The sequence below is a fragment of the Caretta caretta genome, chromosome 1, assembly GCF_965140235.1.
Source record: "Caretta caretta isolate rCarCar2 chromosome 1, rCarCar1.hap1, whole genome shotgun sequence".
Lineage (NCBI taxonomy): Eukaryota > Metazoa > Chordata > Testudines > Cheloniidae > Caretta > Caretta caretta.
In genome coordinates, this window is record NC_134206.1 from 228,896,081 (window position 1) to 228,922,883 (window position 26,803).

General features: G+C 42.6%; 1 protein-coding gene across 12 annotated transcripts in view; it reads left to right on the plus strand.

Annotated features, from left to right (window-relative positions):
• PHF21B (PHD finger protein 21B) overlaps window positions 1-26,803 on the plus strand; it is a 209,233-nt gene that overhangs the window by 99,629 nt on the left and 82,801 nt on the right. Inside the window, exon 1 of one of the 12 annotated variants that reach the window (XM_048825042.1) lies at window positions 24,258-24,323. The exons of the other annotated variants lie outside the window; for them this stretch is intronic. The gene's annotated coding sequence lies outside the window, so the exon portion shown is untranslated. Of the gene's footprint in view, window positions 1-24,257; window positions 24,324-26,803 lie in introns of those variants that run through there. 12 annotated transcript variants of the gene reach the window in all.

Here is a 26,803-nt window from a genome sequence, read left to right on the forward strand (position 1 = left end):
GACATAATCCAAGGTGTCATGCAGTTCCCTATCACTATAGCGAGAAACTGCCTGAAACTCCTTGGGCACATGGCTGCCTGTACCTATGTTGTGCAGCACATGAGACTCAGGCTTCGATCACTCCAGTCATGGCTCGTGTCAGTATATCGCCCAGCCTAGGACGGTTTGGAATGGCTCGTGACCCTGCCTCGCCCTGTCCTCGACTCCCTCCAGTGGTGGATCAACGCTCAGGAGGTGTGCTTAGGAGTTCCCTTTGCTGCCCCGCAGCCATCTCTGTGTTGGTGACGGATGCTTCAGACTTGGGCTGGGGAGTTTATCACAGAACTCAAGGCCTCTGGTTGCAAGCAGATCTGCATCTCCACATCAGTGTCAGAGAGCTCAGAGCGGTGCACCTAGCATGTCAGACGTTCTGTCCTTACCTAACCAGGCAATGTGTATCAGTCATGACGTACAATATGACAGCAATGTTCTATATCAACAAACAGGCCCCTCTCCCCTGTGCCAAGAAGCCCTCATGCTGTGGGACTTCTGTGAAGAACATTCAATTCACCTGCAGGTGTCGTACCTTCCCGGGGTTCAGAACAAGCTGGCGGACCACCTCAGCAGGTCATTCCACAGCCAGGAGTGGTCCCTTTGCCCGGACGTCGCAATTTCAATCTTCCAGAGGTGGAGGTTTCCCCTAATAGACCTCTTCTGCATGTGATGCAACAGGAAGTGCCAGCAGTTCCAAAATCACAGCCCGGGCTCCAGCACGGATGCGTTCCTCCTCCATTGGGGAGGTTCTCTCCTATACGCCTTTCCACCCATACCACTCGTTCACAAGGTGCTGCTCAAGATCCGCAGGGATCGAGCTCGCGTCATACTGATACCACAGGCCTGGCCGCATCAACACTGGTACACATCTCTCCTAGACAGGTCTGTGGGAGCCCCAATTACCTTACCCCTCTCCTTGGACCTTCTCACACAAGATCACGGACGTCTCCAGCACCTGAATCTTCAGTCGCTCCATCTCACGGCTTGGAAGCTCCATGGTTAAATCCGTTGGAGCTTTCCTGTTCAGACCAGGTTAGACAGGTCTTCCTTGGCAGTAGGAAATCCTTTACAAGAGCCAAGTGGAAGAGATTTTCAATCTGGTCAGTGCACCGCTGTTCACCCCCGACGCTAGCTTCAGTGCCACACATTCTGGACTACCTCCTCCATCTGAAGCAGGAGGGTCTCTCGTCTTCTATATGGGTGCACTTAGCTGCAATCTCGGCCTTCCACCTGGGTGTGCAGGACCGCTCGGTATTTGCTAACCCCCATGGTCAGCTGATTCCTAAAGGGACTCGACAGGTTATAACCTCACATCCATCAGCCAGTCCCTGCCTGGAACCTCAGCTTGGTCCTTTCTAGGCTCATGAGGTGGCCCCCCTTTGAGCCCTTAGCAACATGTTCCCTGCTGTACCTGTCTTACAAGGTTATGTTCCTGGTAGCAATAACCTCGGCCAGGAGGGTGTCTGAGCTCAGGGCCTTGACATCAGAGCCTCCCTACACCATGTTCTATAAGGACAAGGTTCAGCTCAGGCCTCACCCGAAAGTTGTCTCACAGTTTTACATCAACCAGGACATCTTCCTCCCGGTTTTCTACCCTAGACCTCATTCCAGCAGCAGGGAGCAGAGACTCCACTTTCTGGATGTTGGCAGGGCGTTGGCCTTTTTACATCGAGAGAACGAAACTGTTCAGAAAATCGGTCCAGTTGTTCATGGCAGTGGTGGACAGGATGAAAGGTCAGCTGATTTCATCCCAACGCATCTTGTCATGGCTTGTGTCCTGTATCTGTGAGTGCTACGACCTGGCAGGTGTTCCCGCACCTCTGGTCACTGTGCACTCCACCAGGGTGCAGGCTTCGTCTACAGCATTCCTGGCTCAGGTTCCCACCCAGGAAATCTGCAGAGTGGCAACGTGGTCCTACATACATACTTTTGCCGTGCATTATGCGATTACCCAGCAGGTAAGAGACGATGCAGCCTTCGGATGAGCAGTACTCCAATCAGTGGACAGCTCTGACCCCATCTTCTGAACTTGGCTTGGGAGTCACCTGATTGGAATGGGCATGAACAAGCACTCGAAGAAGAAAAAATGATTACTCACTTCTCGTAACTGTTGTTCTTTGAGATGTGTTGTTCATGTCCATTCCAATACCCACCCTCCTACCCCTCTGTCCAAGTAGCCAGCAAGAAGGAACTAAAGGGGTGGTGGGTTGTCAGGGCTCTATATTGAGCGCCATGAATGTGCGACTCCCTGGGGCACTGAGGCTGGCCTGACAGATGCTGCTAGGGGAAAAATCTTCCAACCACCATGCACGTGCGCGTGCACACACCTGATTGGAATGGACATGAACACACATCTCGAAGAACAACAGTTACGAGACGTGAGTAACCTTTTTTTTTTTTTTTGACAGAGTAGGAATGTCAAGTTTTTGCCCGTCGTTTATAAAGTGTTTTGGGAGCCTTTGGGATGACGGATATTATAGAAATATAAAATATTGCCACTGGAAGTCTTTGTTTATTCCAGAGACCAGTATTTTAACTTTTAAAACATCAGCCCAATTTAAAAAAAAAAATAAAACTCCAGTTTCAAAGAGCTATTCTTTATCCTTTTAATGGTCTTGTTGAAGATTCTTTAGGAAGAAATTAGTACTTAAAAATCAGTTGGGGAAAAGACCTCCTTTGAGGAGGAGTTATTACCTAATATATTGTGCCCAAAGGCCCCAGTGCAATCGTGGGACCCCATTATATGTATGTATAAGACAAAGACCATCCTTGTCCTAACTAGAGATAGTGGGCTTGTCCAGGTCAGCATATGTAAATTTGTCTCTATGATTCCATTATATGATGCATATTTATAGTGTTTGGACTTGTCTATTCTCGAAAGTTAATTTGGAGTAAGGTAGGGTGTGAATTTAGAGCACAGTACCTATTCTGAAATATCTCCATGTGTACACTCTTATTCTGGAGTCCTCTTTGTTTATATAGCTGAATCTTACATGCATGCACACACAAACTTTGCAGCACTGAAATAATAAATCCACTATAAACACCAACAGTAGAACTAAACTCATAGTGGCATATGTATTAGCTTTACAGACTGCCATTTTGAATGGCATAAAGACGAGTTCTGTACTGTCGAACATAAACATCAGCAGGGATGGGACATTGCAATTCCAACTGCCATGGTGCAAAGTAGTTGTCAGCTGTGTCTAATGCCCTTTGGATGATCATATGGTAGAGGTTTACAGGTATGAAAAAGGAGTTATTTCAGGTCCCTATCCAGTTGCAGTAAGTGCAAAACTCTGTAGACATCAGTGGGAGCAGGATTAGGTCCTATATAAGGATGAGACCTACTGAGTGCTTTAATTGATTGCAACCTGACAATTCTGCAGAAGTTCAGTATTTCTTTGCAATGATTTAATTTGTTTAACTGTCACATGTATAAATGGCAGGGGCTATTGGTTTCTTGACAGTGTTGTTGTGATTTTTTCAAGTCACAACAACATGCAGCATGGACTTGCCTAGCAAAATTTAAGCGGTGTGAAAGGTGGAGCTGGCACATGAAAAGTTACCTCTTATTGTATAGTTAAGAAATTTCCTTCACTATGTTACTTAATCCCAATTTAGACGAAGAAGAGTCTTAAGACATAGCAGCTGTACAGGAGATGCTTGTTTGCAGCCACACTTTGTAAGAGCAACTGCTGCTTATGAGCAACATTTCCCCTGGGAACACTTTTCCTCCTGTGAATTGTCAACACTCCCCATAACAGCAACAGCCACTTAGGAGCAACATAGTAAAAGGGCACCGATATGTTGTTACTTATGAGTGTCTACTGTACTAAAAGTTTACTTGTCAGAGTTCATGACTCATGTAGTCAAAATAAGATACTAAGTTTCTGCCTTCTACTACTACCAGAAGCAAAGAGAGACCAGACAAAGCAGGGGCACCCCAGAAATTTTTCCCCTGGTACACGCTGTCTATCCCTCTGGGGCCATCTCCACTGCAGCTGCTGACCCCCTTCGCCTGCTGAGTCCATGCCATGCTTACTCCCCGCCATCCAGCCTGATCTACCCTGGTGCAATGTCACTACACATCCCTGAAAGAGGACACAGGCTATTGGATGCAGGATGAGGCCTGGCAGGCCCCCACGAGGGAGCCCAGAGCAGGAGCTGTCCCCCTGTCAGCAGCTGGGAACAGCAGTGCTGGCCACCCCATCCACAACTGTGCCCTCTCAGGTTTGGCTCCATGGCTTCTAAGTCGTGATGGGGGACTGGCAGGGCCAGACTTGATGAGTGATCTGACCTGGTGCATTGGGATCGCAGCACCACTCATTTCATTTTGGCTCTCTGGCCCCTCCTTCATGACAGAGGGCCAGCAGCCATACCTGAGTGGGACAGTGGAGCAGCCAGTGCTGCTGCTTCTCACAACTGCCAATAGTACACACTGTACATAATGTGCATATGGCAGTGGGTGCCACTGCACGGAGATTTGGAAGATAGCAGCCAGGTCCTAGACAAGGGTCAACAAAAAAACAGAGGAATATCTCCTAAGCTTTTGCCAAGCTGGTCTCTCTATCTCAGACTGCACATTCACAGAGAATGTTTCACAGTATGGCCGATTCCAATTTCTTTGGGGTATAGAAAGCAAAGCATCAGTTTCATTACAGGTGGACCCTTTTCTTTCTTCATCCCACTAGACTCCTTTGCCTGTTTTCTCTTTCCTGTTCACTCAATCTGAGCTAAAATCAACACTGAGATCAATGAGACAAAATATTGATAATTCTGGCATTTGAGTGTAGGAAGGGATATGACATGAGATGCCAAAACGAATAAGACAGTTTTCTGTAAAATTCCTACCCTTCACTGATTTCTTATGGTTGGTCTTGATCCTCCTTCCTAGTACAATCCTTTTCAGAATAGTGCAGCTGTTTTCTTGCTGACTCTTAGTATTTGCTTTTTTTCCCCTCCTCCTTCATTAACCAGTATTGTACCATCCTCCTTCTCTTCCTGTCCAAGAGACAAGGGAACCAAGAGCGGAATGGAGCATTTTCATTCTAAAAAGTGATCCTGTAAAAATTGTCTCTTGAGGTTCTGTTCTTATTGTCTCTCAGGGTATGTCTACACTGCAGTTCAACAGCCCCATAATCTGAGCCCCGCAAGACCAAATCTGCTGGCATGGGCCAGCCTCGGGTATTTAATTGCAGTGTAAACACAGCCTCAAGGACTCAAGATCAAATCTGCTCAGTTTGCGGTTGAAAAGAGGGTTTTCCTAACTGCCAGCACCCTCAGATACATCCTTCTTTCTGAAAATGAAGCTGGTTGGTTTTGTTTTTTTGGCTCACATGGAAGCCACAATAACGGTTCTGCATTTGAAACCTGGATAAGAGCTTCCAAAAAACCATCCAGCTCACTCTCCCCAGCTGTATTGGTTCTGGAGTGCGAAGAGGAATAAAGAGTAGGAAATGCTTATATTTGACATGAAGTAATCGTGTTGTACTCTAAATGCACTTAGAAGGCAGATTTTTTTTTTATTAAGAAGGCACTGTTTTTGTCTAGTCACTTTTCCTAACCATGACAGCACTATAAACACAGTTTAGTTTAGTTGTAAGGCATGTCTGCCCTGTAGCGCCCCCTGTACATATTTGGGTTTGGGCTGGGACCCCACAAGGGGGGAGGGGTCCCCCTCAAACATTCTACATCACAGTTTTACAGCCCTACAGCCAGAACCCTGTGAGCTCAAGGTAGCTGTCCCAGGCCAGCCATGGATGTTTAATTGAACTGTATACAATACCTTAATTTACAATCAATCCTTCAATACTAACTCTGGGACCTGAGGCACAAAGCTCCCATTAATATCCATGGCAGGCTCTATGCGTGGAACAAAAGGAGAATATACCACTAGGTTATCAATTGTATATCACAATTGCTTCATTATAATCATGAAGACTCATCAACTGTCTTTTCAGAATTTGTGGTGCATTATAAAGATTACTATTTCTGTTAAACCATACCTATTTTTGATAGGCCCTACTTAGTGGTATTTTCACCAGCATAATGAATTTAATATTTTATAGTTCTGGGTATCTTGTGGCTAACTAACGTTGCCAATGCTGATGATTTTATCACAAGTCTTGCAATGTTTGGTACTTGGGTTTTTTTTAAAGTCCAGCTGCTCGAATCAAGAGATTGCAAGAAAATCTCTGCTTTCATTTTAACAAAAATAAGTAAGTTTCTAGGCGTCATGGTGTGGAGAAAAGCTTGAAATGTGAATAATATGTGAAGCAAATGCACCCTGAAGCCTCAGAAACCAGAAGGAAAACAATAAGCACACCAAATTTATTTTTTTATTTTTTTTTATCCCAGGTTTCAGAGTAGCAGCCGTGTTAGTCTGTATCCGCAAAAAGAACAGGAGGACTTTTGGCACCTTAGAGACTAACAAATTTATTTGAACATAAGCTTTCGTGAGCTACAGCTCACTTCATCTGATGAAGTGAGCTGTAGCTCACAAAAGCTTATGCTCAAATAAATTTGTTAGTCTCTAAGGTGCCACAAGTACTCCTTTTCTTTTTTTAATCCCATGATTTTAAAGCCTATCTTCTGATGGTCGGCACTATAGAAGGAGAATTTATTATTGCTGGGAAGTAGAGATAACCATATAGCCAAATCTCCTATTAAATGGTTAAGTCCTCAGAGATAAAGGAAAGGCTCTTGATTGGTCCTGCTGAGTTTTCCATTTTCCAATTCTGCTCTACAGCCTAGTTTGATGTATTTTGTCATGTGTACTTCTGGTGCTTCTGCTTTTCCTCTCAAGCTTTTAGGATAGGATCATGGGAGGAAGCCATCAAATGATCTTATTGTGTGCTCCCAAAGCAGAGGTTTGGACAGGCAAAAAACTGTGTAGCTTTGGCTTAAAAATAGTACATTTCTTTTCTATCTAGTTTTAAGCACTCATTACCCAAAACAAAAGAATTTGACACTGTACATAAGGCAATTCAACAATTTTAGGAGAAGCTGGGCCCAGTGAACCAGCAGCAAACCCCCAGCATTGAAACCATTCCATTTTAAGTGGCTGTAAGAAGGTTTCAGAGAGGGTGAAAACTAGAAGTAGATGATGAAAGCATGGTGGAGCTGCCACCTTTTAGAGCTCAGGAGGAAAGCCTCTTACTATGTCATGTGCATCTCAGCCAGGTATCCAAAGTCGGGCGAAGTATATAGGACCAAAATATTATCAAGCCAGAAACTTTGTGCCTCCACCTACCACACACCAGCCCGTAGATACATTATTAAACACCAGGCTGTGGGGTGACTTGAAGATCTTTTGGCAGAGTGATGTGGTGCCATGTAACCAATCAGAGTTTAGGTCCCTAGCGCATAGTCTGGCAAGATGTGACTCTCTGGGGTGCCTCCTTTGCAAATGGATGGAGTGGCACCCACTGATTCCAGAAAGAGATGTATCCAGCTCTGTTCCACTGGCAGGTCAAGATTTACCAATATGTCCCTGCAGCTTCTGTCCCACAACCGTTAAAAAGGATCAGGTGGGCAGAAAGAGGAAAAAATAAAAATGAAGGGGGGGAAAAAAACAGAAGAAACAAGACACTATAGTGGGACTTGCTGCTATTGAAAAGATAGTTCACTTTTCCTCTGCCCTTTTAGTTTGTGCAAAGTTTATTGCATAGCAGCACAGATATGTAAAAGGTATCATTAGAGACGAGTCATTAAAGGGGAGAGTGCTGTCAAGATGCTCTTTTAATAAAACTGTGTGTATATGTGTGTATTAGCTGTGGGCTATATGGACTAGCTCTTTATGGAGAAACCCATTTTATTTCTCACTGGTACCTGAATCTTTACACTGGCATTTGGCTGTTTCTTGAAAAGAGAGAGGGGTTGTTGTTTTTTTAAATAAAATGTTTTATGCTATTCTTCTTGAGCTGATACACTTTTAAAATAGTCTGTGACTAGCAAAATCAAACCCTTAGCAGCAAATTGTGAAGGATTAAATCTGGGAACATAATATGTCTAGAAACAAAAGGTCATTATTACTCACATTTCTTCTATTGTTGCAGATTTTGTTAATGTTTATCAATTTATTCCTCTTCTTTAGTTTTCAAATGTTTTAAACAGACAACTAGTTTTGGGATTTAAAAGAACTAAGTATAACAGAAATTAACAAAACTTAACACGAATAGATATGTTTTTCTTGATGTTTTCTTTTAAAACATGTCAATGAAAATTAAAAAAACAACAACACCCAAATCTAATATGCCTGTACATTCTCAGAGGTGCTGGAAGCCCAAACACAACAGAACTGCATGGAAGTGTGACAACAAGGAAGTGAATTGGACTCTTGTTTATTGGTAATAAAGTATTACTTATTTATTGTTTTCTTTATATTGTAGTAATCCTCAGAGATCCCAGTCACAATTGCAGCCTCACTGTGGTAGGCACTGTACAAACAGATGTGACGATGCAGTCTCTGACATGAAGAGTCCAGTCCTGCAACCATTGCTGGGGTACATGCTTAAAAGCATGAATAGTTCCAGTGGAGTGTGTGGGCCAGATCCTTAACTGGTGTAAATTGTCACAGCTCCACTGAAGTCAAACACCTACTTGCGTCCATAACGTTATTCAGTCCTTAGCCTTCATGCTTAGTTCTTTAAACACACGCGAGTAGCCGCACTGAGCCAGAGTGACTTCAGTGGAGCTATGACGATTGACACTAGCTGAGGATCTGTTCAGTGTTTCCATTCACATGAGCACTGGAGGACTGAGCCTCAAGGCTTTGAAGGATCAGGACCTAAGATGACAGGTGTCACACAAAGAGTGGGGATAGATGGAATCAATCAAATATATATAATTTTTGCATAAAGAGAAACTCACCAGTCTAGTTTTGTTGCCTTGTCTGAAGTTCAGACAGTTAATACAGTGTTGCCAGATTTCCAAGTCTAATGGTATTTAGTGTTTTTTCTTAAAGCTCCAGCTACGGCAGTCCTGTGATTGTGTAAGAAGCTCAGCTTTCATATTATATATGTGTGTGTGTGTGTGTGTGTGTAAAAAATATTAAGTAACTTTCTAGTTTTCATGGTTGCAGAAAAAAAATGTGGAAACTTGACCTCTAAAGGCTCAAAACCCAGAAAACAGATAAAATAACCCAATGTTTGTTATTTTTCAAACTCATGATTTCTAGCTCAATCTCATGATTATTGTGGGGTTCATGTTTTTTAAAACTTTAATCTGGCAATACTCTATAAATGGTGAGAAGTAAATTTGATTACAAAAATACTTTTAGCTTGAATAATTGATTATACTATTAGTTGATCAGCGGAGGAATTTTTTCTCTTGAGTATTGTGTTGACAGTGTCCCTTTAAGGATTGTTTATAGTCCTCTTGCATTGTAAGACAGTTGGATATCTTAAAATCTGGAACAAGCAAGGATTTGTAGAAAATCTTGGGTCCTTGGCCAATTAAATGGTACCTGGTGTCCCTGGAGTGGGAGCTATCAGCTTCATTCTCATCTCTCTTCTTAAATGAATGAATGAAAGAAAAACAAGATTTCACTAAAGAGCTGTAGACCTTGCACTGTGCTTCTTTACTCTAGTTGCAGAGCTCTATAGGTAACCAACTTTAAAATGCACATAGGTAGCAATGGAAATAATAGCAATTGATCTCTCAAGAGTTCTATGCGTAAAAGAAATAATTGCACATATTCATAAATATATTCACATAGTATAATCTAATTATGCAATTTAATCTCCCATTTTTTTAAGCTTTGCAAGAGTAATATTCCTTTTACTTACAGAGACATGCACACACAAGGCGTGGGGGAGGATTTCAATCTAGTTCTTCATTCATGCACTGGATCAGTTTGAAAGTAATTCTGGATGTTGATTTCCAGGATCGGAGAGACTGGTGGTCTATTTTGAGATTTGGACACTTGATACATTTTGTAAGTCTCTTATTTTGAAAAGTAACTTGAATGCTGCAGCCCCTCATAGATAAGGCCCTACCAAATTCACAGCCATGAAAAATGTGTCACAGACCATGAAATCTGGTCTTTCGTGTGCTTTTACCTATACTTTACAGATTTCACAGGGGAGACCAGCGTTTCTCCAACTGGGGGTACTGACACAAAAGGGATTTGCAGGGGGGTCACAACGTTATCTTAGGGGGGTCGCAGTGTTGCCACCCTTATTTCTGCACTTCCTTCAGAGCTGGGTAGCTGGAGGGTGACAGATATTGGCCGGACGCCCAGCTCTGAAGGCAGCCCTCTGCCAGCAGCAGCATAGAAGTAAGGGTGGCAATATCATACCATGCCACCCTTACTCCTGCGCTGCTGCCTTCAGAGCTGGGCGGCTGGAGCGTGGCAGCTGCTGACTGAGGGCCCAGCTCTGCAGGCAGCAGCACAGAAGTAAAGGCAATACCATACCATGCCATTCTTACTTCTGCGCTGCTGCTGGTGGCGACTCTGCCTTCAGAGCTGGGCTCCCTGCCAGCAGCCACTGCTCTCCAGCTACCCAGCTCTGAAGGCAGGGCTGCCACTAGCAGCAGTGCAGAAGTAAGGGTAGCAGTACCGTAACCCACCCTTACAATAACCTTGCAACCTCCTCACAACTCCTTTTTGGGTCAGGAACCCTACAATTACAACACCGTACATTTCATGATTTCAGCAATTTAAATCTGAAATTTCATAATTTTAAAAATCACATGACTGCGAAATTGACCAAAGTGGACTGTGAATTTGGTAGGACTCTACTCATAGATGATACAAGAGCTGATTTGCAGGCTGGATGATAGATTCTGGACCTTGAAAGGACAACCTAGTACTCAGTTTGCACCCCTCTGGAGAGCATTGGTTTATTTAAAGGCTGAAGTTAGTTGCTAGATTGCTTAGCTTGTTTTTGACTTCATAGATCTGTAAGAATCAGTGAAGAAGCATAAGGTCTGTGTGCCACAATGAAGCATATGGAGTTTGTGCAATATCTCCTTGTGAGGAAAGCAGTTAAATAAGCTAGTGATTCACTGCTCTTTCTTTAGAAGGTTGCTCTTTGCAAGGCTTCTCCTTATGTAAAGAAACCACCTCCTGATGCACACAATCAACTCCCCTCTTAATAACAGATACTCCATTATAACACCCCCAACATTTGGCTCCTTGCCATCCTGTAACTTGTTTTAGACATCTATCTATTGCCTAATGTGATAGCGCACACAAGGAGTTAATTCTAGAAGGAGTACATAATGAGAAACTGCAGCTTTCCAAACTTCTGAAGAGCAGATTAATGAGAAGGAGGGAAAAAAACAAACCCACAACCCCTTCTACCCAAATGACAGGGTTGGAAAGCCCACGTCTCAGATTAAACAACTTTGAAGTTGTCTTTTGTTTTCTTTTACGTACCATTTTCTCCTTTGTTTTACCTGAACTGAAGTTGGTATTTATTCTTTCTTGGCTTTGAGGTATATTTGGACATCACATTAGGCTACCAGTGTCTGAATAGCTGAGAGTTACCTGAAAGGCTGGAGAGTGTGCTGAAATTACACATGTACCACACACTCCTGCATATTGCCCTGCAATCCTGCTTCAGTGTTTGGCTCAAACAGTAAGGAGGGCAATTTAAAATGCAAAGATTTGAGAACAATAAGAAACTTGTTATAAATCTTATAAATGTTAAAGGCTTGATAGTCCCAGCAAACCTAGGAGGTCCAGCCCTGCTTCCATTTGGCATTGCTAAAACTCACAACAAATTCAAATTAGAAATAAGACCAATTCAGATTAAAAATAAAGCACAAATGTTTAACAGTGATTAACCATTGGAACAAACTACCAAAGGAAGTGGTAGATGCTCCATTTTTTAAATTTTTTTTATTTTTTGGGGGGGGATGTTGTCACATCAAGACTGGATGCCTTCTACAGAATATGCTATAGTCAAACACAAGTCAGAGGTGAAATTTAATGGCCTGTGATTTAGGGGAAGTCAAACTAGATGGTCTAGTTCAATGGTCCCCAACCTTTTTACTCACAAGATCACTTTCTGAATTTAAATGCAACCCAGGATGTAACCCACCCCTTCCCCAAGGCCCTGCGCCGCTCACTCCATCCACCCTTCCTCCATCGCTTGCTCTCCTCCACCCTCACTCACTTTCATCGTGCTAGGCCAGGGGGTTGGCGTGCGGGCTCTAGGTTGGGGCCGAGTGGTTCGGAGTGTGGGAGGGGGCTCCAAGGCTGAGCCTGGGGCAGGGGCTTGGGGTGCAGAAGGGGTTGAGGGGTGCAAGCTCTGGGAGGGAGTTTGGGTGTAGGAGGGGGCTCTGGGCTGGGGCAGATTGTTGGGGTGAAGGAGGGGGTGCAGGGTGTGGGCTCTGGGAGGGAGTTTGGGGCAGAGTGTTGGGGTGCAGGAACGGGTATGGGGTGCTGGCTCTGGGAGGGGGCTTAGGGCTGGGGCAGGTGGTTGGGGTGCAGGCTCCCGCCAGGTGACATTTATCTCAGGCACCTCCCCGTCAGCAGCGCAGTGGGGCTAAGGTAGGCTCCCTGCCTACCCCAGCCCCACATCTCTCCCGGAAGCAGCCAGCACACCCCTGCCGGCATGGCCCCCCACAGCTCCCATTGGCTGGGATTTTATTCTTACATCAAACGCTGTAAAGACACATTCTGTGATAAGAGGAAAAGAGTCTCTGAAGACAGTTCACCAATGAGCAATGCATCTTCTCAAATGCTTAATATAATACCTCAGGCATGGTTGCCTCTGACTCAGCTCATGATAAACTGTTCATTGGATATAGATTTAGTGTAATCATGAAAAGTTCTTTATTTATACACCATTAGTTAATAGAATGGGTTAATTTTACATTAGGCAACAACAACCCACAAGTGCAGATCCGACTGTGCAGTCTCTATGCTGGCAAAATTCCCACTGAAGTCATTGTTAGATGGTTTAACTGAGAGAATTTGACTCTCATGTGCGTAGTGAGAAAGGTGCAAGGTAAAACTGCACAACTCTCTTGGTACTAGACACCTAAGCTCCTTGAGCCCCATTCATCCCTACACCTGTGCTGACCCTGGTTCAGGTACTGAGAGGGCAGGCAGTGTGCTTCTCTGATTGGTTGTGGTGAGCTCATTTGGTCCCTGACACAGGTTGAAGCAGCAACAAGTTACAGCAGCCTGTATGAGCCCAGCATCCAGATTAATTATAGTTGCCCTTAGCTGACACACACACAGATGGTGTCACCATCCTTATCTAGGGGGGGAAAGATTTCTGGTAGCAGAGGGCTCTTTAACCTACCAGGAAAAGGCATAACAAGATCCAGAGGTTAGAAGCTGACTCTAGACAAATTCAGACAAGGAATAGGATGCAGCATTTTAACAGTGGTTAATTAACCATTGGAACAACTTACCTTGGGATCTGGTGGACTCCATCACTTGATGTCTTTAAATAAACACTTGATTTCTGTTTGAAAAATATGCTTTCGCTCAAACAGACGTTATGGGTTTGATGCAGCTTCATTCTCATTTCTCTTCTTAATGAAAGGTACTGAGTGAGGTTCTATAGCCTGCGTTATTCTGGAAGTCAGAGTTGATGTTTTTAGTAGTCCCTTTTGGCCTTAAAATGTATGACATTTCAGAGTCATAGAGATGCCATATCACTGGACCTTTCCCTACATACAGAGGCAGAATTCTAGGGCCAAGTTCCAGGAGGAGCTTGGGTACTGTTGTAACAATTGGTTTATAAGTTTTTCCTACTTACACATTTACCATGGAATTTACCAGGTCAACTTCTTTTCAATAAAAAATGTTATAAATAGGTGCAAGAGAACCAGATGAAGAAAATGGATTAGTCTAAATCAAGAAGGCCTCGCTGATATAATCCAAGGACTGTTGAAATTATGCTTGTTAAAAACAGATGATATAAAGCTGGAAGTTAATGAAGTCAAATTGGTGTGTCAGATATTAGATCTAGCTGGTGCACAAAATAATGAGGGGATGGGCTACTCCATCCACCATTCCCTTTGTAGATCCTTAAAGAAAGAGACTTTTGATGGGGGTGAGAAACAGAGAAGAACAGATGAAACAGAAAAACAAACGGAGGCTACTCGAGCAAACTTCACCCTCATGGCTGCCACCCCCACCATCTCCTGGAACCCCAGGCCTTCTTTGTCCTTATCCTTAGAGTTGTCCTGACCAGATCAGGCCAGAAAGAGACATCCAAATGACATTACCACTCTTCCTAGCTCCAGCTAAATCCCAAATTCCATCCTGGGATGAAATTAGATCAGATTTTAACAGCAGCATCAGCAACAGCTTCAGCCCATCTTAACCAAGGGATCTGCCAAATAGAAATAATCTGTGCCTCATCTTGTTCCTGTTGAAGTCAGTGGGAATCTTGCCTTTGGCATCAGTATGAATAGGATTGTCCCTTTTATGGGAAATACCCTTTTCAGGGGCTGTTTGGTTTCCCAGTGAATCGATGCTTAATGTTTAAAATGAACCCCTGTCATACTGAATGAAGGCAACATAACTGACTTCTTGTGTTCACAAAGGTACCAGGCCCATTTCCCACAGTGTCAGTCACTATAGTTGGGATTCAGTTGAGAGAAACCTGTCAATGTGAGACTTTCCTACTTCAGCAGGGAAAGGGTTAAAGCTACTGCTTTTTCAATATTTCTGCATGAATAAAATCTGGTAGAAAAAGTTTCTTTCACATTGCCAAGACCTTTAGACATCACATGCAAGATTAAAAAAAAAAAAGGGTTGTGGCATTTAATTGTTTATTCGTGATGGTGCGAATGCAAATCTTTGTTGCCATGAACCCGCTCTTGCTTGATTATGTCTTGTTCACATGCTCTTTGCCAGGATACAGTTTGTCTGGATCACTTTGATCCATCTTCTTCCTAGCTGTAAAAATCTTTGTTTATAAGGTCACGCCCAAGCTTCTCAGCTCAGTGTGAAAAAACATGAGAACGTCAACCTTTCTCAAAACTGAAATCCTTCAGGCCATGTGTCATTCTTGCATTACATTGTACTGCTTTCCTAGATAGGTGAGCCAGTATTCTAGGTTGCACCAAAAACTACATATGTATCTCACATGCACTTCTTAGATATTTAAAGGATCTTTATGTACCCTGATTGCATCATTCCTTATAATTTGTTTTGCATTTTGTCTTTAAATTAAATGTAACTTATAAATAGAGTCTCCCATCACATTCAGTTAGACCAATAATAAAATTACTATGTTAAATTCAATCTAAAAATCTGACAAATTGTCAGAATGAGGAAGAAAGAACATAAGAAGGAAGGATGATCTTCTAGTTAAGGCACTGGACTGGGAATAAGGAAACGTGAGTTCAGTTATTGACTCTGCCACAAATTTCCTAGGACTGATTTCCCCGTGTAATGCCTAGCTGAGAATCTGTGCATACACATGATTTACACGTCCCACTTAATCTCTCTGTGCCTCAGTTCTTCGTCCATAAGGTAATGGTGTTGTAAGGATAAAGTAATTAATGTTTTATGAAATGATCAGATGCTGCAGTAATAGTGGCCATCTAAATATCTAGATAGGTAGAACATGATGGAATTTCTGAGATACCATTTTATTTAATCCTGTTTGTGGAGTTCAGAACTCTCAGAATAGCACTTCTCAGATATTTGCATATTATATGTGCTTGCAGTATTTAGGAACACAGAATTGGGAGGGATCTCCTGGGCCATCAAGGCAAGTTCCTTGCTGTCACAGGCAACCCCATCATAGAAATGTAGTGCTGGAAGGGACCTCAAGAGGTCATCAAGTCCCACCCCCTGCTCTGAGGCAGAACCAAGTAAACCTAGACCACTGGTGTTTGACCATTCTCTTAAGAACCTCCAACTATGGGAATTCCACAACCTCCCTTAAAAGCCTATTCCCAGGCTTAAGTACCCTTACATTTACTAATATCTAACCTAAATCTTACTTCTTGTCTGAGCTTCAGTGAATATAGAGAACAATTGACCATCATCTTCTTTATAACAGCCCTTAATGTATTTGAAGACTGTTATCAGGTCCCCCCTCAATCATCTTTTCTCAGGATTAAATGTCCAGGTTTTTTTTAACCTTTCCTCATAGGTTGGGTTTTCTGAACCTAGTATCATTTTTGTTGCTCTCCTCTGGATTCTCTCCAGTTTGTCCATGTCTTTCCCAAAGTGTGGTGCTCAGAATTGGACACAGTGTTCCAGCAGAGACCTCCCGAGTGCCAAGTAAAGCGGGACAATTACCTCCTGTCTCTGACATACAACACTACTGTTAATACACCTCCAGAATGATATTAGCCTTTTTGGCAGCTGCATCATATTGCTGACACCTGTTCCATTTGTGATCTACTATAACCCCCAGATCCTTTTCAGCAATACTACCAGCTAGCCAGTTATTGCCCACTTTGTAGGTGTGCATTTGATTTTTCCTCCTAAGTGAATATAGTCATCATGTAATCCCATTCACCATATAAGCGTGTTCATAAATTTATCAAGCTGCATCTGAAAACCAGTTAGGTTGGTTGTCCCTGCTATAAGTATGGCATAACATAGTGAGTTAAACATAGAGTGGCAGCCTTACTTTTGAATCTTATTTTTCAGTATTTTGACTCAGATTCTTGAAGTTGTTTAAATGTAACTTCTTTGTACTGAATTTGTTTACACAGTTATTTAAAAAAATCTAGAAAAATTGTTAAGGGGAAGAAGCTTCTTCTCTGTCTCACACATACACACAGCCTCCTATTGATAATTATCCCTCAGCCTAATATTGGTTTAGTTCTGAAAACTGCTGCTGATGCTGGATTAGAAAGTTACGGAGCTGCTTTTAGAGCTTTGGGTAGAGGTACTTTTATGAAATGTTAATACTTTCAGCCCCCTTCTCCACTTGCTCATCCCAGTGTAAACTATGGGTAATGCCATTAAAGTTCATGGAGTTACTCCCATGTAAATGAGTGGAGAATGAGGTAAAATGACTGTACAGACTGAAGCAGCAGGAGTTTCTTCCAGCATTTTGGCCCAGAAATGCTCCAGGCTGGAGGTGTGCCAAGCAAATTTGCAGTTCAGAGGCATGGGGGAGCTGCAGAAGCATAAGTCACAGCAGATGACTAAGCATAAGATCTAAGGCGGTGGTCTTTCCTCTGCTGTCTGCCTCCCACGGGAGTAGGCACCTTCTCTCCCATTTATGCCAGCAGAGTGAGTGGGCTGGACACTTATGTGTCCCAATGCAAAGCTCCCCACTGGTTTAGTCTATCTTGTCATGGAGTTAGTTTTTCATAGAAACAGCATAATTGCTACTCTGATTTTGGGATCAGCACATCATTCTACAGTGGGCAGAAAAAGCCCACTTTTGTTAAGATCACACACCTTTTTTCAGCGTGCATTTCATAAGCCCATATGAAATGCGCAGTTATGGCTCTCCATGGTTGTAGATCAGCTATGTGCATATGTGTTGACAGAGCATAGGTTAAACAGCCTTTTTAGACTGTATGTGCTCAGATTTTTCTGATTTCTGCTTGGGTGCCACTGTGAACTTTATTATAGTCAGACCTTTCGTAACACAACTTCTCTCTCTCCCCTTATCCTCTAATTAAGAAATCTTTTAAAGCAAATTTTATTTTAAAAGAAAGTGCATCTGAACTGAGAACTTATGTGCCATGTTTCCTCCCCACAGTATTAACTAAGATGACCAAGTAATAAAAGTTTCTTATCTTAGGCTTCATTATAGAAATGCGGATAAAGCCTTAACTGCAGCAATGCTGATGGATACTCCTGTAGTAATAATAATGGGTCATTGTACTGTGCTCACCATAAAATATGTAGGAGCTTCACTTGCTTTCTAGCAACCTGTACCGTAAATGGAAACTTTCTCCTTTATGCATTTAACCTCTGCTGAACTCAGCACTACAGGTCTTCTAGCATTTTGCCCTTCTAAATATTAGATAAAACACTTCTGCTTTGCATTGTACCCAATTCTTTCTGAAAGTTCTGGTTCAGAAAATAGAATGCATTTCCCTTTATTCCATCATGACACTATTTTCCAGCAAGAATTGTAACCAGTTGAAAAGATATTGTCAACAAACCTGTTTATAGGTTATAATTCCCTTTCCTCCTAAAGTCTCCATTCCTTGAAAACAACTTTTCTTTCAGTGCCTTTTTTCTCCCTTCGCATTTGGCCATCACTTCTTGTTTTTATTGAGTTGGCTTTTTGATGCCTCTTGCAGTTTTTGTTTATTTCCTTGGTTGGGCAGCAGTATTTCTGATGATGTCAGTACAGCTCTCAGAACAGTGTTTGTTATTTAACTATTGTTACAAAGCCACTGTCATTGAGGGCTTGATCCAAAACCCATTGGCATGAATGGAAAGACTCCCATTCACATCAATGGGCTTTGGATCAGGGCCTGATGTAGAAACTACTGTTTTGTGTAGATTCTAAAAGAAGACAGGTTCTTTGTCTAGGGATAAGGGCAATCAAGAAATATAGGTTATATTTCCAGCTCTATCATTGACAATACATATAATCTCATTATTGACATACCTTAGCAAAATACTACTGTAAATCATTCTGAAGAGAATTTAGCCCAAGATAGAAAGCTTCCTGGCTGAAGAGCAAATGGGTTTAGACCCAAAAGAGGTATGGTGGAGCAATTATTCCATCTGCACGAGCTGTGCGAGAAAATACTGGAGAATAATGGGATGGTGAGCCATGTTTTTGTGGATGCCAAACATCACATAGAGTTCCAACAGAGAATTGGACTTACGACTACTGCTCTAACGACGCACAGCCACACTTGGAGAAGGTGTTACCTTGAAGCATAAAATAAAATTGTTGCAGTCTCTTGTCTTCATCATCTTCCTATATGCTTGTGAGTCATGGACATTAAGGAAACAGAACATTAAGAGAATTTCTGCCTTCAAATTGAAATGCTACAGTCGATTGTTGTGTGCTAGCTCTACTTCACACAGGACGAATGTGGAAATAATTGCCTGAATTTACAGCATAAAAGTAGTGATGCCTGATATCATTAAGACAATCAGATGAAGAAAACTTGAGTTGCAGGATGTGTGAGTGGGATGAGCTGAAGAAGATTGCCAAAGTGTTGCAGAGACTGGTGCCAGGGGCAAGGGGTTTCCTCAGAAAGCGTGGCTGACTGGGAGGGTTATGGTATGTTGTACTATTCAGGGCTGTGTGTAGCCCGCCAAACAAAGAGGAAGATTGCTGGCTAATAATGCTCATGGGTTGTGTTTACTGTTCATTGTGACGTGACGTGCTTTGTATTATGAAAGAATGCATCACTGAGTTGCTGTGTGACCTTGAGCAAGTCACTTCACAGTGTCTCAGTTTCCACATATGTAATATTGGGAGACTGATATTTACACACCTTTTGTGAAGTGTTTGGTGGGGGGTGTCTTCTGATGAAAATTGCTGTGTAAGTGAAAAATATTATTAATAAAAACATAATTTAATAATCAAGGGATGGATTTTTCTTTTAAATGGATGTTGAGAATTCAGAAGACATTCTCTAATAGGCTATAAACATTTTAAGATCAGTAAAATTTTAAATGTAAATTACTTGATGGAGACCCTATAATCTTCTAAGGGTAGAAAGGGTAATCTACACTGTGTCCAGGCAGTTTTCAGCCTCTTTACCAAGGATGCTAGTTATTATGGGTTGTGCTGTGGAAAGTGGGTAGTTTTTACACAGGCCGCTGAAGACTCAGCAGGTGACAGTGAATATTGATTTCTACAAACTTTGACTGGATTCGAATTGGTGGTCTAGCGATGAAAGGTGCTCATCACCTTTTACTAGAATCCCTGGGCCAAGATCCATAGACCTGAGGAATTCTTTTTGTGATCCCTTATTTTATCTTTTCACAGCTCCATAATAGTAGATTACGAAACTGGCTAGTCTGTGTATATTTTCTCCCAAGAAGGCCATTGCCATTAGACTTTCCTTTTTGAGTTATTTTTAAGAACTGTGAGTTACTTTAGTCCTTAAAGTGAGAGACTAACAATAGTGGCTAGTGGCAGGAATAAAATGAGCCAGTTTTGTGCAAGCAGTCCCACTTTTTGTTTCTAATGCACTCCCTTTCCTTTACTGTAACCCCAGTCAAAGATGTCATTTGATCATATTCTCTCAGTTGTACCAAATGATGTGGTAGCTTTGTGATTTAGATAGTTGGTGCCAAACTCATTCATAGTGTTAGTGTTGCGCCCAGGATGATTTTGGACCACAGAAACTAGACTGAGACTCATTTTTTCATTTATGACCTTACCTGGTGTTTGAACTTGGGTCTCTAGAAGTGAAAGGTTAGTGTGCTGACCCACTGCATTCCCTTTTCCCCAGCGTTATGTTTCTTCATAGCAAAAGGCAAAGTTGTGGGGGGAAAGGGGGGGTTGGGTTTTTTTTTTTTTTTTTTTTTTACAAAAAGCTATGGCAGGGATGGAAATGTGCAAAAAGTAAGCATAGTGAGTCACCAGTCCATTGTTCACAGACCATTATTTTATTTTATTTTTTTGCAGCTGTTCTGCAGAATACCTTTTTTCAATAGTAAATCAGTGTGGCACGATAGTGTACCAGGCAGTGTGTTTGAGTGACGGTATGAGGTAGGGTTTGTAATAAGTGACTATGATTTCATGTACTCCACAGCACACAATGGAAGCATATGGCCCAGAAGTATATTATTCTCACCTTCAGAGATTCCTGTAAACATACCACAGTTATGAAAAAGTTTGCTAAAGCTTCTCTTATTTTCTCCTCTCTTTTCTTTTGTGCCCTTGAATCTTCTCTCTGTATATCCACAGATCTATGTCTCTTTATCTAAGTACTTTATAGCCCTCACCAGTGTAATATCTAAGTGCCTCACAAGAACAATCAACAAACAACTCTTTTTCTCTTCTCTGCTTGCAGTAGAAGCTTAAAATCTAGTTTAGAGACACACAAACCTGAACTAGCTTCTGGGCTTTTCCAGATCATTTCCATTTTATCTGCGAATTGTATAATTTTTCTCCCTGTTGCCATCTTTATTTGTAAAGATAAATGCAAAGTTACTGCATGGTGTCCTTGCTTTCTCCTTATCCTTTGTGTTTATTTCCCTATTGTTGTTTTGAAGTGGGCCAGTATTTTCTTTCTCAGTCTCTCTTCTACATTCCACTTTCTTTTATATTATTTACTGCCGTTGACATACTCTACATTAGTTACTGCTCATTACTCTCTTTTTGGCCCCATAACAATGCTTTTCAACTGTTTTAATTTTGTGTTAGAATCTACATTATCTTCCTATAGCGAGCTCCTTTGTTGCTTTGTAATGTACTTTTACAGCATTAATACATTTTCTTACCTTTATTTTGCTTTAAATATATCCACTTTGATTAGCATTTCACTTAAATTGGAATGAAAATACATTATCCCCTGTGTTTCTTAAATATATCTTACTTTTCCAACATTTGTTAATTTATTTTTAGAATTAACTAATTCCGATCAGTTGCTTGTACTCTCGCCTTCCTCTTAACTCTCATTTAATAAAATATTCTGTGCACATCCTGTTGTGTCTGTGATCAATTAATCTTCTATGTCTAATCAAGTGGTATTATTATTATTTGTGATTCATAGACTAAAAAAATGTTCAGCATTTAGAAAATCCAGTTTGGCTTGCTCACTGTCACTCTCTTTCTCTCTTCTCAACCCCACCCCCATCAGTTTTTCTGAGTCTCCTTTCTCAACTCTCCATATCCATGGCATCAAACTAAAACAAAACAAAAACTCTAACTTTATTTTATGTGCTTGGGACATAAAAAGAGGAGTGTCATCTAGTGGTCTGAACACAGGACTGAGAACCAGGAACTCCTGAGTTTTGTAGACCTGACTTTCTATCAAATTTTCAAAAGTAGCCCCTGATTTTGATTGTCCTTAATTTTTTGATCATCCAACTTTAAAACACCTTGGGCCCGATTTTCAGATGTGCTGGGCATCCACATCTCCTGTTGGCTTTTCTGAGAATAGGATTGGGCTCACTGTTATCACACAGCCTCCAGGTCTGTTGTATCCTTTCTTCAAACTTAGTCAGTAGGTCAAATAAGCACGGCAGTTGTCTTCTGCACTATCTAGAATTTTTCAGTGTTTATCATGTATAGCCCCAGATAAAACACACTGCAGCAATCCAGTGAGAAGGTGACTAATGTAAGGAAGAAAGCTGAGGGATGGTCTGATGATTAAGGCCCTGGCCTAGGATTAAGGAGATGTGGATTCAATTCCCAGCTCTGTCATTGACTCTGTTTAGACTTGGGAAAGTCTCTGTGTGCCAGTTCCTCATCTGGTAACTGGAGATAATAGCAGTTTCCTACCTAAGAGGTGTTATGAGGATAAATTAAAGTCTGTGAGACGCTCAGAACCTAAAATGATAGGTGCCACAGAGATATCTAAACAAATGTCTGTGTCAACCTTTGTATCCCAGAGGAAAGCTCTTAATTAGGGCCCTACCAAATTCATGGTCCATTTTGGTCAATTTCACAGTCATAGGAATTTTAAAATAATAAATTTTATGGTTTCAGCTATTTAAATCTGAAATTTCATGGTGTTGTAACTGTAGGGGCCCTGACCCAAAAAGGAGCTGTGCGGAGCTTGAAAGGTTATTGTTGGGGATGTTGCGGTACTGCTACCCTTGCTTCAGTGCTGCCTTCAGAGCTGGGCATCTGGAGAGCAATGGCTGCCGGCCGGGTTCCCAGCTCTGAAGGCAGCGCTGCAGCAGTAAGGATGGCAGGGTATGGTATTGTCACCCTTACTTCTGCACTGCTGCCTGCAGAGCAGGGCCCTCAGTCAGCAGTTGCCACTCTCCAGCCACCCCTGAAGGCAGCAGCACAGGAGTAAGGGCGGCATGGTATGGTATTGCCACCTGTACTTCTGCACTACTGCTGGTGGGGCGCTGACTTCAGAGCTGGGTGCCCAGCCAACAGCTGCCGCTCTCCAGCTGCCCAGCTCTGAAGGCAGCGCAGAAGTAAGGGTGGTGATACTGTAACCCCTCTAAAATAACCTTGCGACCCTCCCCGTGCCCCCGCAACTCCCTTTTGGGTCAGGACCCCCAATTTGAGAAATGCTGGTCTCCCCCAGGAAATCTGAATAGTACAGGGTAAAAACACACAAAAGACCAGATTTCACGTGGGGAGACCAGATTTCACGGTCCATGATGCGTTTTTCATGGCCGTGAATTTGGTAGGGCCCTACTCATAATCTCCTTGCTAGGTCAAGCTGTAGAAAAAGCTCAGGAGCCGTCCTGTATTCTGCTTCCTGATGCAGATCTGGGGTCTCTGCTGGTGACTAAGGGGTTCTCTGTGCTGGTTGTCTGTGTGCTGGTGGGTAGCCCTTCTGATTTACTCCTGCCAAGGGCTTCCATAACTATCCGGGGCTGGGGTTGCCAACTTTCTGATGCAGAAAACTGAACACCCCTGTCCTGCCCCTCCTCTGAGGCCCCTGCTCACTCCATCCCCCTTCCCTCCGTCGCTTCTCCCCAACCCTTGCTCATTTGCTCATTTTCACCAGACTGGGGCAGAGGGTGGCAGTGCGGGAGAGGCGAGGGCTCTGGGTTAGGGGTATGGGCTCTGGGGTGGGGCCAGAGATGAGGTATTTGGGGTGCAGAAAGGGGCTCCAGGCTGGGGCTGAGGGGTTTGGAGTGCGGGAGCGGGTGTGGGGTGCAGACTCTGGGAGGGAGTTTGGGTGTGTGGGGGGGGACTTGGGGTGCGGGCTCCGGTCACGCTTATCTCAGACAGCTCCCGGGAAGAGGCGACATCCCTCCGGCTCCTAGGTGCAGGGGTAGCCAGGGGCTCTGCGCACTGCCCCGTATGCAGGTGTCACCCCCGCAGCCTGAGGTGGGGGGCAGCGTGCAGAGTCCCCATGTCCACCCCTGTGCCTAGGAGCTGGAGGGACATGCTGACCGCTTCCAGTAGCCGCACGGAGGCTGCCTGCCCTGCTGGCGCTGTGGCCAACCAGACTTTTGGTGACCTGGTCAGCTGTGGTGACCGGAGCCACCAAGGTCCCTTTTTGACCAGGTGTTCCTGTCGAAAACTAGACGCATGGCAACCCTATCCAGGGCCTTCCTTGCATGGTAGAAGACGCATCATAAATTATTGTAATGTAGTGTATCCTTGGTTTGGGGGAAAATCTGTCAGATTTACCAGTCCACCTCATTTCTTCCCATGATGGTGGGTCCCTGGAGAGCCAGCACAGATGAGCTTTCACGTGGAAAGAAGGAGGAGCACCGTTCCCCCCATTCTCTGTGTTCTCCGGCCAGATCTGCACTCTCAGAATCAGAGGTAAATGTGGGGCTGTAATCCCTGATCCTTATCTCCACAAAAGTATCTCAGATTTCCTCTGCTTTATTATATTAAATAAAATTAGCAAGAGAGATTAGAGAAACAGCAAGATAATACCATACCTTTGGATTGCCAGTCATAATCCAGATGGCCAAGACAGAGTCATGTGACCTAAACTGGGTTTTAATAATAAAGAAATAACACTTGACAAACACTAGCTAATTAATCCTCAGAATACCTTTGTCAGGTCGTAACCTATTATTATCCCCACTTTACAGATTGGGAAATTGAGGTAGAGAGGTAAAGTGACTTGCCCAAGGTTGCAGAAGAATACGCTGTCAGAAGTGGGGTAGAAGGACCTGATTCCACTCCTGTTTTCCGAAGAGAGCTCTCTCTAAATTTTGCAGCAGGATCTATGGCTTAGGTTCTTTTCTGCACTGAGATCCTCTCAGCGCAAGTTGGGTGGAACTCTCTGGTTATCATGGTGTATCTGCCCTATTTCCAGTTACCTTTACAATGGATTCTGCCGCTCTGATTTGTGACAGCGGGCAGTGATTCCTGAGGTCACTGATTTAGGTGCCTGGTTGTGGATTTAGGAGCTTAACTTTAGGCACCCAGTTTGGGTTAAAGTGTTTTTGTTCGCATCTCCCAACCCCGACCTCCTCTTGTTTTCATCAAAGCCATACTTTGGAGAGTTGGAAAATGGTTTTAATGCTGATTGGAGCAGTATTATAATAAAATGCAAATATGCCTGAAGTTGGAAAACGGTCATTGTTTCACACTAACATATTGTAACCATAAATGCTGGAGCTCTTGAAATAAAATGTGCCTATAGGAGTCCTGTTTATATGCGTTTTGGGGGTTTGGGAATGAGGCAGGTTTCTGTTTTCTTTGCAACTTATCCAGTATTTCTGATGGGAATAGTTCACAACTAAATCTGTGCCTTCCTTTGGGGGAAACACATGGTTTAACTTCTCTCTTCTTTATATATATACCAAGGAACTGATGTTTTGATCCCCTGAGAGGCCCATATCTGTTCACTACATTTGTTCATTTCAGGAAAATTCTGTAGTTGCTGAAAAGAGAGTTTGCTTGGTTTATTGTGTGTCAAACCTTTATGCTATAGCAATGAAGATATGCATTCACAAATTCAATTTTGAGGCGGGAGGAAGGGATCAGAGAAGGATGATCAGGTCTTAGGGGGAAAAGAGATTCAATAGCTAGCATATCTGAAATTAGATTTTAGAAATTATTGTTTATTTTTAAAAAGGTCTCAAGGTCTTGGGGGAAGTAGATCAGTAGGGAGCATATTTAAAATTAGATTTAATAAATTACTGTAATTTATTACTATTTTTAAATCACATGCAGCAACATCCCTGTTTACCCTGCTTGATAATAGAGGATAGCGCATTTGTAAGTAAAACACACAAGCCTGTGAACTCATATCTTGGGTTGGAAACATGAGGATGCAAACTTTAATGAAATTCAGACATTAAAATACTCAGCGAGGCAAAGAGTGCATGTCTACAGAAACAAAGGGAGTTAGGATATCAAGAAATGTGGGCTTTGAAGCCATTTAGAAAGGCCCTGGATTCCATGATTTATCTAAAAGCCATGAGATGCACCTCTTAAAAAATGCAAATATCTGCATTGCATCCTGTAGCTGTAATGAACAAGTCTTTCACAAAATAGAAACATTCAGCTAGTTCTGGGGCACTTACTGCAGCTTCATATGCTGTGCTGCATGCTTGTGCCCTTTAATCACGATGCCTTCTGTTTTTTCAAAACTTAAATGAGATGCACATGAATGTTTAAATGGTGTACACTCCAGTTTTGTTTTATTTAAAAAAACATGATTAAATAAGCCAATCAAATGCAATCCTCTCGAAGGTTGGGGCATGGTAAATCATGGAAAGTTATGAAGCTGGCAGCCACAAAAGTATGTAAATTTCCTGAGCTGCTAATCGCATGTAGGACTACAGCTTTAGGTTACCAGAAGACCCATGTTACCCAGTGGGGAGCAATTTAAAACACCACAGGGGCTGTTGAGGGAGAATGCCTGTATGCATGCAGATGTATATTAATGAGCTCAAGCTAAAGTTTGCTTTTCTGTAAATTAGGGCTTAAAAGAAGGAAACATTTTAAAGCATTTCATAGATTTGCACACTAGATATAGTATGTCTCACTAGTCTTCACTATGGGACTGATCCAACCACTGAAGTCAACTGAAGGGTTATTATTAGCATCAGTGGGCTTTAGATCAGGCCTTATCTTAATATTTTCACTGTACTAAAGTTTTTTTGCTGCGATTAAGGGAAAGAATAGTGATCTGTTCATCAAATAAAATCCAAATCAGTCCATCACCCTCAATGAAGATTTTTAGTATAGGCTTACACATATGTGTGTGAGTGTATATAGATTATATTTTGGTTAGTCTGGATTGCAAGTTACAAAAGATCTGTTTCTGACAGGAAAAAAAT